Source organism: Coenobita brevimanus, unplaced genomic scaffold, assembly GCF_032717465.1.
Source record: "Coenobita brevimanus isolate Jiangsu-jjx unplaced genomic scaffold, ASM3271746v2 jjx.HiC_scaffold_1785, whole genome shotgun sequence".
Classification (NCBI taxonomy): domain Eukaryota; kingdom Metazoa; phylum Arthropoda; class Malacostraca; order Decapoda; family Coenobitidae; genus Coenobita; species Coenobita brevimanus.
Window position 1 is genome coordinate 88931 of NW_027642651.1, and position 8554 is coordinate 97484.

At 43.0% G+C, this 8554-nt stretch overlaps 1 pseudogene; it reads right to left on the reverse strand.

Annotated features, from left to right (window-relative positions):
• Positions 1 to 2479: 2479 nt before the first annotated feature.
• LOC145389652 (E3 SUMO-protein ligase ZBED1-like) lies at positions 2480 to 5515 on the reverse strand (annotated as a pseudogene).
• Between the last annotated feature and the right edge of the window lie 3039 nt (positions 5516 to 8554).

An 8554-nucleotide genomic window follows, 5' to 3' on the forward strand; every position in this document is an offset into this window, starting at 1 on the left:
ACCTGTGCGTTTTCGTACACTGGAGAACGAGGGTTCTCGCCCTGCCAGGGCGTTCTTCCACTCACGTACTGCTTTGGCGGACATAAGGGGCGCTGTGATTGAACCATATTATAAAGTATGCTTGTACCCAGTCGGTTTGCACTGGCCGATTACTCTTGGTTCACAGACTACACATACATCCAAAGCCACTCCAACACTATAATTACACTTACAAGCCCCGAGTCCGAATTCTCCCCAGTTTACGGTAATTCGGAGAGAGTTTAAGTAATCCTTCTACCAGCGAGAGAGAGAGAGAGAGCCGCAGCAGCAGCGAAAAAAAAAAAAAAAAAAAGCATAAATACGCCGCGATTGTGAGTATCGGTTATGTCTGAGTCGGTTACGTTAGATTCGGTTCTGACAGAGTCTGATACGTCGGGTCAGTTTTTTCTGAGTCGGTTATGTCATTCAGGTCATCGTGGTGTCCAAGGCACAGTCCATATCACAGTCCAAGTTCATAGCCAGGGTCGTCATCCAGGGTCGTCATCGTGGTGTCCAAGGCACAGTCCATATCACAGTCCAAGTTCATAGCCAGGGTCGTCATCGTGGTGTCCAAGGCACAGTCCATATCACAGTCCAAGGTCATAGCCAGGGTCGTCATCCAGGGTCGTCATCGTGGTGTCCAAGGCACAGTCCATATCACAGTCCAAGTTCATAGCCAGGGTCGTCATCCAGGGTCGTCATCGTGGTGTCCAAGGCACAGTCCATATCACAGTCCAAGTTCATAGCCAGGGTCGTCATCCAGGGTCGTCATCGTGATGTCCAAGGCACAGTCCATATCACAGTCCAAGTTCATAGCCAGGGTCGTCATCGTGGTGTCCAAGGCACAGTCCATATCACAGTCCAAGGTCATAGCCAGGGTCGTCATCCAGGGTCGTCATCGTGGTGTCCAAGGCACAGTCCATATCACAGTCCAAGTTCATAGCCAGGGTCGTCATCCAGGGTCGTCATCGTGGTGTCCAAGGCACAGTCCATATCACAGTCCAAGTTCATAGCCAGGGTCGTCATCCAGGGTCGTCATCGTGATGTCCAAGGCACAGTCCATATCACAGTCCAAGTTCATAGCCAGGGTCGTCATCGTGGTGTCCAAGGCACAGTCCATATCACAGTCCAAGTTCATAGCCAGGGTCGTCATCGTGGTGTCCAAGGCACAGTCCTTATCACAGTCCATGTTCATAGCCAGGGTCGTCATCCAGGGTCGTCATCGTGATGTCCAAGGCACAGTCCATATCACAGTCCAAGTTCATAGCCAGGGTCGTCATCGTGGTGTCCAAGGCACAGTCCATATCACAGTCCAAGTTCATAGCCAGGGTCGCCATCGTGGTGTCCAAGGCACAGTCCATATCACAGTCCAAGTTCATAGCCAGGGTCGTCATCCAGGGTCGTCATCGTGATGTCCAAGGCACAGTCCATATCACAGTCCAAGTTCATAGCCAGGGTCGTCATCGTGGTGTCCAAGGCACAGTCCATATCACAGTCCAAGTTCATAGCCAGGGTCGTCATCGTGGTGTCCAAGGCACAGTCCATATCACAGTCCAAGTTCATAGCCAGGGTCGTCATCCAGGGTCGTCATCGTGATGTCCAAGGCACAGTCCATATCACAATCCAAGTTCATAGCCAGGGCCGTCATCGTGGTGTCCAAGGCACAGTCCATATCACAGTCCAAGTTCATAGCCAGGGTCGTCATCGTGGTGTCCAAGGCACAGTCCATATCACAGTCCAAGTTCATAGCCAGGGTCGTCATCCAGGGTCGTCATCGTGATGTCCAAGGCACAGTCCATATCACAGTCCAAGTTCATAGCCAGGGTCGTCATCGTGGTGTCCAAGGCACAGTCCATATCACAGTCCAAGTTCATAGCCAGGGTCGTCATCGTGGTGTCCAAGGCACAGTCCATATCACCAGGGTTGGGGTCAATTAATTTTTATCAATTCAATTAAATTCCAATTCAACGTAAAATGTGAATTATTCAATTCAATTCAATTCCAATTCATTTAGAAAAATAAATGTTCAATTCCAATTCAATTCAATTCATTAGCTTGTCAATTCAATTCAATTCCAATTAATTTAATAATACGTTTTCAATTCCAGTTCAATTCAATAATACGTTTTCAATTCCAGTTCAATTCAATTTATAAGCCTGTCAATTCCAATTGAAGGTACTTATTTAAATCTTATGCCACCCAGGTACTCCCAGTAATATCAAGAGGAAAAATAAAACTGTTTATTCATTCACATATCTATTTTCCAAAAATTTGTCACCAACTTCAAGGTTACATACTGTATATTGTTAATATTAGATCTCAATTTTCATGTTTAACAAAGAACTTCCTTTAAATCAACAACACTGTTGCAAGTCGCAATACTATCCAATATCCTTAACATAAAACTTACTTCTTTTTTTGGAACAAAAATTAGAATTTCAAAATTGGCCCTGGAAAAATGTTACTCAGAATTACATCTGATCATCATCAATTCTTCAAATTTTTTGTCACCTAAATTGCACCTTTCAGGCCTGAAAAGCTTGCCAGCAACAGAAAACAGTCTTTCAACAGGAGCCGATGTAGCAGGAATGGCTAGGTACTTTGTTGCAAGTATAGTGAGGATGGGAAGCTCACTTTGTTTGGCCTTCCAGTACCCAAGGGGATCACTGTCTTCTTGTATACATGGTTGGCTGAGGTAGAGTGAAACCTCGGTTTCTGATGGTCTTGCTGTTGGTGCAGAGGACCGGTTCACCAAAGCAAAGAATTTGTTCCTTTTCATCGGTGGTGGTTCTTCAGGGGCAGTAGATGAAGAAGCCCCACACCCACTGCATGCTGCATTCAGTGCATTGTATTTCCTAGTCAGAAGGTCACGAATGTCTTCGACTTCATTGTCATGGCACCAATCCAGCTTGTAACGTGGGTCTAAGGTGGCAGCTAGCTGGAAATCCTCCATAGACTCAAACTTACTCAGGCGAGTTTCTGTAGAGGCCTGCAGTGTAGAAACAAGTTTGCACTTATGCACCTCATGAAGATTAGCTAAAGCAGCCCGAAGGCCACGGACACTGTTAATTACCAAACTACATGTCACCATGTTTTGTCCCTGAATCTGATCTGTTACATACTCAAATGGCTCAAGTATATCACAAAACTCTTTTATGGTGTTCAGCTCATACTGTTTCAACTTGTAAGGAGTGTCAAGTTTGTCCCACACATCAGATGAAACACGTAGCACTGACCTTATCATCATCAGCTGGCTATTCCAGCGTGTACATGTTGCCATCTGGAGCTTTAATTCATTTGATAGAACTTCTGTAGCAGTTGTTGATTTCCTACAAAAACTAACTAGCTTTGCTACTTTTGTCAGAAATTGCTTGATCTGACTATCGTTCTCCAAGCCATCTTTTACCACAAGCTGCAAAGTATGAGCAAAGCATGGACTGCGATTTGGGGGTAGATATTCATACACTGTAGACTTCGAAGGTGCTGTATCATCAGATGGAAGGGTATCACAGACATCGACACCAAAATCATCACCATCGTCATCATCTTTAAGTTGCTCCATTGGGAAAAGAGTAAATGCCTTCACCATATTTGCTGCGTTATCTGTAACAATGGTAGTTACCTTACTCCCAACATTATAGAGGGCCATTGTTTCTTGATAAAGCTATAGATATTTTCTGAAGTATGGGCGCCTTTAAAGCGACGGCATGCCAGCATAACACTATTCATGTTGTAGTCAAGTATGAAATGACCAGTTACACCTATAAAGGACCTCATATCCCTACTGGACCACAAATCAACTGTCACACATAAACTCTGGGCTTTCTGTAACTTGGTCTTCAACCGGGACTGAACACTGTTTGACTTTTGTGGTAGAAGTACACTACTCAGATGCTTACGACTAGGCATTGAAAACTTTGGCTCTGCAGTCACCATGAGCATGCGGAATCGCTCACTATCAACCAGGGATAGAGGAAGGAAATCATGTGCAATAAAGTTCACAATACAGTTAGTAAGTTCAATCTGCCGTGAGTTGGTGGATGTCCACTTGCTTCCTTTGGTACTGCCTTTCATGAAGTTAACCATTGAGGGCTGTTGTGGATCTGCTGGTGGAATATCGAGCTTTTCATAGATTTCTGAGTGGTTCTTCTGAAAAGAAAAACAAGGGAAAATAAATTATTTAGTTTTACAAGGCTCTGAACAAAACTTCCCACCCATGTACAGAGTTTACATATAAGACTGTTAGGGGATCCAGGTGGCTTGACTGATATAAAAATGGAAATTAATCCATAGAGCTAAGCCATATTACTATGTAACCTCGCTAGAATTACAGGAGACTGCTACACTACTTCCCTCCAAAGGTGGCCATTGGCCAGCGATGGATTCGAACTACCGACCATCAGATCAGTAGCCAAGCGCTCCACCAGCCGAGCTACCCAGAGCCCCAGCTCGGTTGGTAGAGCGTTTGGTGACTGACCTGATGGTAATAGTTCAAAATCTGCTCGGTTGGTTGAGCACTCAGCAACTGATCTGATGGTCGGCAGTCCGAATCCACTACTGGCCACAGTATATTTTATAAAAAAACTGTTTTTCCTTTTTCTTTTTTTATACAACTAATACATATCTTACAACAAATAACTCTGTCTCAATCTGTTTTGGTTCAGCTTTTAAAGAGTTAGGCTAGGTTAGATAGGTACAGTACCAAAACCAAAAGCACACAAAAGAGGCTACATTACAGCATATTTTATTGAAAACCAGTTTTTCCTGTTTTCTTTTTTATACAGCTAATACATGCCTTACAACTAATAACCCTATCTCAACCTGTTTTGGTTCAGCTTCTAAGAGGTTAAGTTAGGCTAATTAGGTACCAGTACATTACCAAACCCAAAGGCACAAAAAGACAATATTACAGTATATTTTAACAAACACCTGTCTTTCCTTTTCTATTTCATACAGCTAATACATACCTTACAACTAATAACCCTATTTCAGCCTGTTTTTGTTCAGCTTTCAAGAGGTTAGGCTAGGTTCTAGTTAGGTACAATACCAAACCCAAAAGCACAAAAAGATATTACAGTACAGTATAGTTTATGAATGACTGCAACTGCACTAATAACTATAAATATCAAATGTGTTGACTTAAACCAAATAAACAAATACTGTAAGTACTAAGTACACTGAAAAAGTGTAAAGAAAGAGGGTAATAAAATTCTCTCTCTCTCTCTCTCTCTCTCTCTCTCTCATACAGTAGTAGCCATAGTGTACTGAATATATAAAGAAATTCTTCTTAATTTCTTCTGTCTAAAATACTAATCAGGTACTACTAAAGTAACCAAATGCTCACCTCTAAATGCCTCCTGAAGTTTGATGTTGCTTTGGTAGATCCACCAACAGGCTGGTTACAGTGACGGCAAACAGCTTTAAGGTTTCCTGGTTTGCATTCACTAGAACTAGAAGGCATGTTGAAATGGCTATGTACATTTGATTTTAGTGGCATTTTTGTCACAGGATTTGTTTTTTAAAGCAGAGTAAGCCACTTATCATAGACCAGCTGCCAGTGGTTTCCACCACACTACTGAACTTTGCACGCTGGCCAACAGGGTATGGCAGGTTAGGCAGGACATGTACTGGACATGTACACACCAGCTCATCCAGGCAAACTGACAGGATTCAAACCTGCCATTCTTGAACATGACATCATACAAATTTTTTTTAAAATAATTGTAGAGACAATTATAAGGAAAAGAACACATTCTTAAATAGCCTATATTATTAAAACATAGGCTATATGTAAAGAACATAGTTTAAGTTTACCAGGTCTACTGTGATATGATTACATGAATAATGTTGCCAAACATCACAATATGATTGAAATAAAGCTATGTTATGCATACATTGTTGGCACTTGCCAAGTTGCCAGTAAACTATACAGTATTTTATAATGTCTGATCACAATATTTATTTTTAGTAACATCAATCAATTCATATCAATTCATGCTATTAATTGGTATCAATTCCAATTCAATTCTGTTTATTTCGATATCAATTCCAAATCAATTCAATTATTTTGAAAATATTTTTTTTCAATTCAGTTCAATTCCAATTCATGCATTTTTCGCATCAATTCCAATTCAATTCCAATTCATTTCATAATTGACCCCATCCCTGCATATCACAGTCCAAGTTCATAGCCAGGGTCGTCATCGTGGTGTCCAAGGCACAGTCCATATCACAGTCCAAGTTCATAGCCAGGGTCGTCATCCAGGGTCATCATCGTGTTGTCCAAGGCACAGTCCATATCACAGTCCAAGTTCATAGCCAGGGTCGTCATCGTGGTGTCCAAGGCACAGTCCATATCACAGTCCAAGTTCATAGCCAGGGTCGTCATCGTGGTGTCCAAGACACAGTCCATATCACAGTCCAAGTTCATAGCCAGGGTCGTCATCCAGGGTCGTCATCGTGGTGTCCAAGACACAGTCCATATCACAGTCCAAGTTCATAGCCAGGGTCGTCATCCAGGGTCATCATCGTGTTGTCCAAGGCACAGTCCATATCACAGTCCAAGTTCATAGCCAGGGTCGTCATCCAGGGTCGTCATCGTGGTGTCCAAGGCACAGTCCATATCACAGTCCAAGTTCATAGCCAGGGTCGTCATCAGGGCACCTCAGCTGTCACCTGGTTAAGGGCAGCAACTGGGAGGGGAGGGAAGGGGGAGGGGAGGGCAGATCCATGATTCATGACGCACCCAGGTCCCGGACCCTGGAATGATGTCACTCCTCATTTCACTGGATTTACAGCAAGGGGAAGGGAGGGGAGGAGAGGGGTGGGTAGGGGAGGGCAGATCCATGATTCATGACGCACCCAGGTCCCGGATCCTGGTGTGATGTCACTCCTCATTTCACTGGATTTACAGCAAGGGAGGGGAGGGAAGGGGAGGGGTGGGTAGGGGAGGGGAGGGGAGGGCAGATCCATGATTCATGACCCACCCAGGTCCCGGATCCTGGTGTGATGTCACTCCTCATTTCACTGCAGGGGGAAGGGAGGGGAGGAGAGGGGGAGGAAGGAGGTAAGGAAGGGAACATGATCACTCACACACACGTCACATCCCGGATCACGGCCTGTCTCCCGTTCCGTGATTCGTGGCACACCGAGGTTCCGGGCCCCAGATGACACCACTCCTCACTTCCCGGAAAGGTCAAGCTTTCCCCGTTCCACGACCACACACACACACACACACACACATACAAATATACATTTACAAATATACATACACACACACACACACACACACGCACACAGTACACACACACACACACACGCACACATAGTACACACACACACACACACATATATACATACACACACACACCGCCCAGCCGCTCTTGCCTTGTGCGGATTCAAGCAGCTTCACCTGTGCGTCGGAGACTCGATCTCGCCCGCCACGGTTGGATCAGCAAACCCTTACCGACTCGGCTGTCGCAACTGGACAAAGAAAAGATTTTTGGAACTTCTACTGTACAATCCGAACAGCATTTTCCGGTCATACCTTCCTGTTCAACATCAGTGTACACTGAAATTACGCTTATTGTTGTTGCTGAAGAATATAAACGATTAATATGCGTGTTGTAGCAAAAAAAAAATGTAAAAGGTTTGGTTAGCATACATTGCACTAATCACTTCTGGTTAAGCTCTTGGGTTCAGGAAGCCTTTGTACACATCATCAAGGGAAATACGTTGTTAAAAATCACTCGTTTTAGAGACAAATCCTTGGTAAAATACGGGGCATAAACATTTTCTCGTATATATTCAATTGTACTCGTGCTTACTCGTCCAAATTTTATGGTGCCGGCTTTCTCACAGCACTGTTTTCTTTTTAAAATTTTCTTCGTTGAATGATATATATAATGATGAACATTAAAGTTATAATGTTCAGATTTTCTAAGGGAGGTATAAAGAGAAGAATAAGTTCATACTGGAGGGGAGGCAAAATTACGGCAATGTATGAACATGAGAAAAGTATTATATTATTCAACGAAGAAACATCTGTATACTAAATTTATTCTGTCATAAATGCAATATTATCGTAAATGAACTAATTACCAGTAGTAAATATTTATGCGTTATTAATATCCTTGGCTGGTTTCCTGGATATTTATGATATATAAACATCCTTTCAATTGATTCTGTGTAGCGAGTCTTGCTAAACTCGATGGCATCAGCTAATATTAAATGCTCTACGTAACACCCGAGTTGATGACTACGTAGTCCCTTCCACAGCTTGTAAATAAAGTGATTCAGGAGTCAGGATCATTAACTCGAAAACTCTGGGTCTCCCTAACATCTCTACATTAGCGAATTATATGGTTTTCTGCACCTTACTATATTTAGGTATGTTGTTTGTATATTTCCCATATCAAAAGGTTTTACTTGAATGTAGTAGAAGATTCTTGTTGGCACAGAAGCATATCTTCCCCAGTAATTTGCTCTTCATGTCGCTCCGTATTATTTCGTATGGTAGACAGCGCGTCTTTGAACT